Raw genomic sequence first — 5,883 nt, forward strand, 5'->3', positions numbered from 1 at the left:
TTTATTGATCACGTGATCTGTGCCAGGCAGTGTGACAGGGACATTATGTACTGACCTCAGTTCAAGACTACTTTAAATACTCCATGAAACCAGCAAAAGCAAATGGAGCAGGGAGACAGGAAAAGACCCACCCAGGGGTAATGTGCACAGGGACATGAAGGGCTGTGGTGGCTGTGCCCGACGCCCGCTCGGGCTGACCCATCCCTGGGAGGTGACCTCCTGCCCTGTCCCTCACAGCTGCACCCACCTCCAGCAGGGCCCAGGCTGCCCTGGTGGCAGGAAGTGCCTCATTGTTCCAACTTGCACATCAAGTGCCAGCAGCAGGAACCTCTTGTCACACGCTTGACACCTCTTGTGTGGTGTCTGGAGAAATGTCTCTTCACCTCTTTTTGCCCATTTGAAAAATTGAGTTATTTGTGTTTTTATCATTGAGTTGTAAAGATGCTTTAGTATTGTGGACACAGGCCCCTGTAAGGGGTGTGACCCACCATGTTCCTCCTCCGTGGGCAGATCATCATTTCCTGTTTCTTTGAATACTTTCTCTGCCCCCATCCTCCCCCAATCCTCTGCCTACCCAGGTAGGCCCTTGTCACAGTCCCCCAGTTTATTGCCTTTAAGACAATAGAGTAGTTAAAGCACAATTAATGCCAACATTTTTTTTACACATGTAGATGTGCAATGTATGATAACAACACAGAGACCAGGCAGGAGTCCTGGAAATATGCTGTCACCTGGTTCTCTCAAGGGGTCATTTGAAGGTGGACTGGTTAAGGTAAAGATGTGCACTTAAACCCTATTGTAAAGGAGTCACTAGCGTGACACAGAGCTGTAGCTATTAAGCCAGCAAAGAGAATGAGGTGCAATCTTAAAAATAACTCATTGTGCTGGTGCAGTGGCACACACCTGTAATCCTAGCTGCTCAGGAGGCTGTGCAGGAGTTTCCCAAGTTCAAGTGCAGCCTCAGCAACTTAGCAGGACCCTGTCTCAGAAAGGGCTGGGCAAACATACAATGCTCTTGATTTGTTGATTATACATATCCTTTGATTAAAGTCCAAACATAACGAGTCTTTAGAGACATTTTGTATCAGAAAAAAATAAACTTTTCTTTTGCAAGTTGCTAGATAATGTAGAAATTTGGTACAAAAAAAACAAAATGCAAAAAAATGTGTATGTATTTATAGTGAATAGGATTGCCTGAGGCGCGTAATACTTGTTTATTTAATGTGTGCCCTTGCAGACAATTTTACATGTTTGTATGACAGGACATACATGTATGTGTGAGTGTGAGTGTGTGTGTGTGTGTGTGTGTGTGTGTGTGTGTGAGAGAGAGAGAGAGTGTGTGAGAGTGTGTGTGTGTGTGAGTGAGAGAGAGAGAGAGAGAGAGAGAGAGAGAGAGAGTATGTGTGTGTCTTTTATATACAAAAGAGGCTGAAATATCTATCCAGGCAGAATATGTGATCAGACCCAAGCCTGTGCAGGGAGTTGGGTGACCATTAACTACGCTGATCTGATGGGTCACAAGTCCCAATGTGTATCACCCACACTTCAGTCAGCAACAGCAGCCAATCTCCCAACTGTAGCAGCATTAGTTAGTTTCCCTGCACACTCTGTGTTCCTGACATCACAGTGCTGTAAGTTGGTGGCCCTCGTTAAGCAAAGTCATATTTGCAAAATAGCATTATTTGTTTTTAAAGCTTTTAAAGACATGGTTTTCTTGGGGGGAAAAAAAAAAGGCTTGGGACCCAGCTCAGTGGTGGATTGCTTGCATCGATGTGGGAAGCTATGGGTTCCATCCCCCGCACCACAGAACAAACTCAAAAAACCCTCAATCCAAGAGAAGGCAGGAAAAGAGGAGAAGGGGAACAAGGAACAGGCGGCCCCAAAGAGAAGCCTGGGAAGTTCAAAGCAGCCGTTCCTAGACCGCACTAAGTGCAAGCCCTCTGAACACCTGTGCACATCCTGTCAGCGCACTGTGCTGTGTTCTGTTGAGCTTAACTTTGTCCTCCTGGTGTTCCCCTTCAGGGTCTGTCCACTTCTGGCAGCAGGCTGGTCCCGTCTCCACCTCTCCTCGCAGTTCTCAAGTATTTTAATGTTCTGCCGTACTGTGCGTGCTCCCTGAGTATGGTACATCTTGGAGAACTGTCCCATCATCATTCAGGTGGTGTCCCTCTATATGATTGGCAGTTTTCCTTGCACGTAGTTAATATAGTCTGAGCTTCATACAGTGACTACTGCTTTCCTTCACTAGAGTTGGCCCCGTGTTTCCCTCTTCAACACTTCACTCTTAATCTACGGTGGTCCCCTCGTACCCACGGTTCAGCTCGCCAAGGTTTCAGGTACTTGTGGTCAACTGCAGTCCCAAACTGTTAAGTGGAAAATTCCAGAAATAAAAAAGTTTCCTAAGTTTTAAATTATATTTCATTGTGTGTAATGCTATGAAGTCTCGCACTGTCCCCCTGAGGTATGAATTGTCCCTTTGTCCAGTGTGTCAACACTGTATACGCTCCCTGCCTGTTACTCACTCTTGGTAGCCATCTTGGTTATCAGATGGACTGTTGCAGTATTACTGCTGACACTCACATACCCCTGATTTTACTTAAAGCTTAAGGGGAGCGATGGTGGGAAGTTTATTGAATTATGTTAAAATTATTCTATTTTACTATTAGTTACCATTGTCAATCTCCTCCTGTGCCTAATTTATAACAGTCATAAGAATGTAGATATAGGGGGAAACAGTGTATATAGGGCTCAGTGCCATCTGCAGCTCAGGCATCCACTGGGAGTCTCGGGATGTATCCCTGGGTGGGGGTACTACTGTATATTTTAAGTGGACTTCTAGACACCAAAGGGTTGGAACCTGTTTTTTGAACCCCTCTGATAATCTCTGATAATTGGTACGTTTAGGCCCCTGACGTATAATGTGATTATTGATCCAGTTGAAATAGCATCTGCTGTGCTTGGTACCGTTCTGTGTAATTGCCCTGGTTCTTTGTGCCTGTTTTTGTCTGTCTCTTCTTTTCCTGCCTTTTGATTCCATCTACTCACATTTCTCAGCACACCTGTTATACTTCTTTTTAAAAACCTTTTTTAGTGGTTGTAGTGTATACTGATAACTAACCCAGGTCCACTTTCGGATGACACTGCCGGGTCAAGACTGGTGTCAGTACCTCACAGCAACAAAGCATTCCTGGTGCTTCTGCCACCCCGCGTCACACTGTCATCTCACATGTACATATACAGTTCTCATCGAGGACATTTGTTAATTTTGTTCTGAACAAACTTATCCAAGAAAACTTAAGTTGTTATTCTTTTCTATGTAAGTCTCTTTCTGGCCGGGATCATGGTCCTTTTCTTTTAAAGGACTTCTTTTATCATTTCTTGCCAGGCAGCTTCCTGGTGACACAGTCCCTCCGTGGTGTGTCTGAGAGTCTCTATTTCTCTTCACTCTGAGGCTGAGTTTTCAGGACATGGCTGTAGGTTGGGGGGCTTTCACCTCAACACTTCTAAGTGTTTTGCTCCACGCTCTTCCTTGAATACTTTCTGAGCAGTTGGATATATTGTGTCTCTGTTCCCAGAGGCAGGGCTTCTTCCACTGGCCCCTTTAGGGTGTGTGTGTTTGATGGTGGTTCTGTTTTGGTGTTGGCTTGGCTTTCTCTTGGTGCTGCATTTTGGATTCCTGGAGGCTGAGGCTGGGTGGAGTTGTTTTGTTGTTCCTTCTGCTTGAAGTTCTCTGAGCCACTTTGATTTGGTACTAATTAGGGAAGTTCTCCTCTTCCGTGGATTCCCATCTTGTCTACATGACACCTCTTATCTTCCCACAGTTCTTAGATGTTGGTTCTTTCTCTCCCTGTCTCCCTCCCCCTCAGCCTCTCGCCCTCTCCCTCTCCCTCTCCTCCTTTCCCTCTCCATCTCCCCCTCTCCCCCTCTACCTCTCCCTTCTCCTCCCCCACTCCTCTGCTTGTCTCCCTTTCTCTCTCCCTGTCTCCCTCTCCCTTGTTGCCCCCTCCTTCTCTCTCTCTCTTTCCCTCTCCCTCTCCATCTCCCTCTCCCTGTCTCCCTCATCTCCCTCATCTCCCTCTCCCTCTCCCTCTTCTCCCTCTCCCTCTCCCTATCTTGCTTTGCTTTCGTGTTTTGGAAGCTGAGACATTCTTTGCTCAGTGGAGTCCAGTATGTTAATGAGCTCATCAAAGCTCTTCCTCATTTGTGTCCCACCATTTTGTGTCTCCATCTCTTTCTGCCTTGTCCCCTCTGCTGGTGCCTGTTCTCTGTCTTTCCATGAGAGCCCTTGGCAGGTTAGTCGTGGTTGTTTGAGGGGTTCCTGGTCTGAGGGTCCCAGCATCCCTCCTGGTGGGAGTCTAGTGTCCGTGCTTGCTCCTCTCTCAGGCCTTTGCCTTTTAGTCTGCCTTGTAACTCTAGCACTGGGGAAGGGAGCTCGTGGAAATAGGCCTTGAGGAGTGTCCAGGAGTGGGAGGCAAGCTTTCTGTGGCCCCTCCAGCGGGTCCCTGTCTCCTGAGCCTGCATCCTGGGCTGGGAATGTCCCTAGTGCTTCTCCCTGTTGCCCTCTTAGGTGGAACAGCAGGACTCAGGGTGCTGGAGCTGGTTGCCTGCCTTCCCCCAGGTGACACAGGCTCTGGTGATTCCCAGTTGTTTAGACTCTGATAAAGCAGTTTCTCTAGAGGGCAGCCTTGTTAGGAACAGAATGCTCTGGCATATGTCAGAAAGGTCCAGAAACATGAGGAACCTGGAGACAGTCTCAGTGGGAACACTGAACTCCTGCAGCTGAAACCCACAAAGGTGGAGGGCCCCTGTGATCTGGCGGTGGTTCTGAGTTTTTCTTTTTCTTTTTTCTGTTTCTTTCTTTTTTCTTTTCTTTCTTTTTTTTTTTTTTTTTTGGTACTGGGGGTTAAACTCAGGACATCACTCTGCAGAACAAGCTCTGCCCACTGGGTTCCCTCCCTGGAGTTTTCAATATTCAACTTGCCTACTGAGCCTCCAGAAATCCATCAATTACAACCTGCCTTTGCCAAGACTAGTATACACATTTTCATAGCAGCTTTGTTTATAGACAAGAACTGGAAACAGTGTAGATGTCTATCAGCAGGTGAGTGGATGCAGACTCCCCAGGCCCACCTTATGAGACAGTTGATCACTCAAAAATAGGAAAGGGTGAGCTATTGGCACTTAACCTTGATGATGCTCAAAATAATTATGTTGAAAGAAGCCAGATTTAAAAAAAAAAAATAAAACATGCTGTATGATTCCGTTTATTGAAACTTCTAGAAAGTATATAGTAACAAAAAGCAGATCAGGGGTCACCTGGAGATGTGAGGGGGGATGGTGGAGGTGTGAAGGGATTGCAGAGAGGCAGGAGGAAACTTTTAGGGTGATAGACATGTTGTTTACATTGATTGTGGTGCCCTCACAGCTGATGCATAGTATTGGAACTCAGCAGAGTGTGCTTGAAATGTGCAGGTTGCTGCCCTTCATTGAAACTGTTTTTTGAAATTAGCTACAACCAACAGGGGACAGAGAAGCCCCCAAGTGGTCTCTTCCTTTACTGAAGACTATGATGTAGAAATTGATTGCAGAAGAAATCTCTTTCCTGTCCATGCAATGTTTTGAGCTTATCAGTGCTTACCTGCTGCGTGGCTAAATCGATCCTGCTTCAAATGCTGGGCGAGATCTTCAGGGGTGTAAGTACCACGTAGGCAACATGATGCCAAAGCGAGGTCTGTGCCCCCAGATGCAGGTCCCTTCCCTCATGCATCAATCCTTTGGGGATTCCAAGGCCTTTGGAAAGAAAGTTGAGGGGTCCTGGGAGCAAAGAGGGTTGGGGATGTGCCAAGGGATGAGTAGGAGGTGCGCACTGGGAGGAGGACACTC

Source organism: Ictidomys tridecemlineatus, chromosome 12, assembly GCF_052094955.1.
Source record: "Ictidomys tridecemlineatus isolate mIctTri1 chromosome 12, mIctTri1.hap1, whole genome shotgun sequence".
In the NCBI taxonomy this organism is placed as follows: domain Eukaryota; kingdom Metazoa; phylum Chordata; class Mammalia; order Rodentia; family Sciuridae; genus Ictidomys; species Ictidomys tridecemlineatus.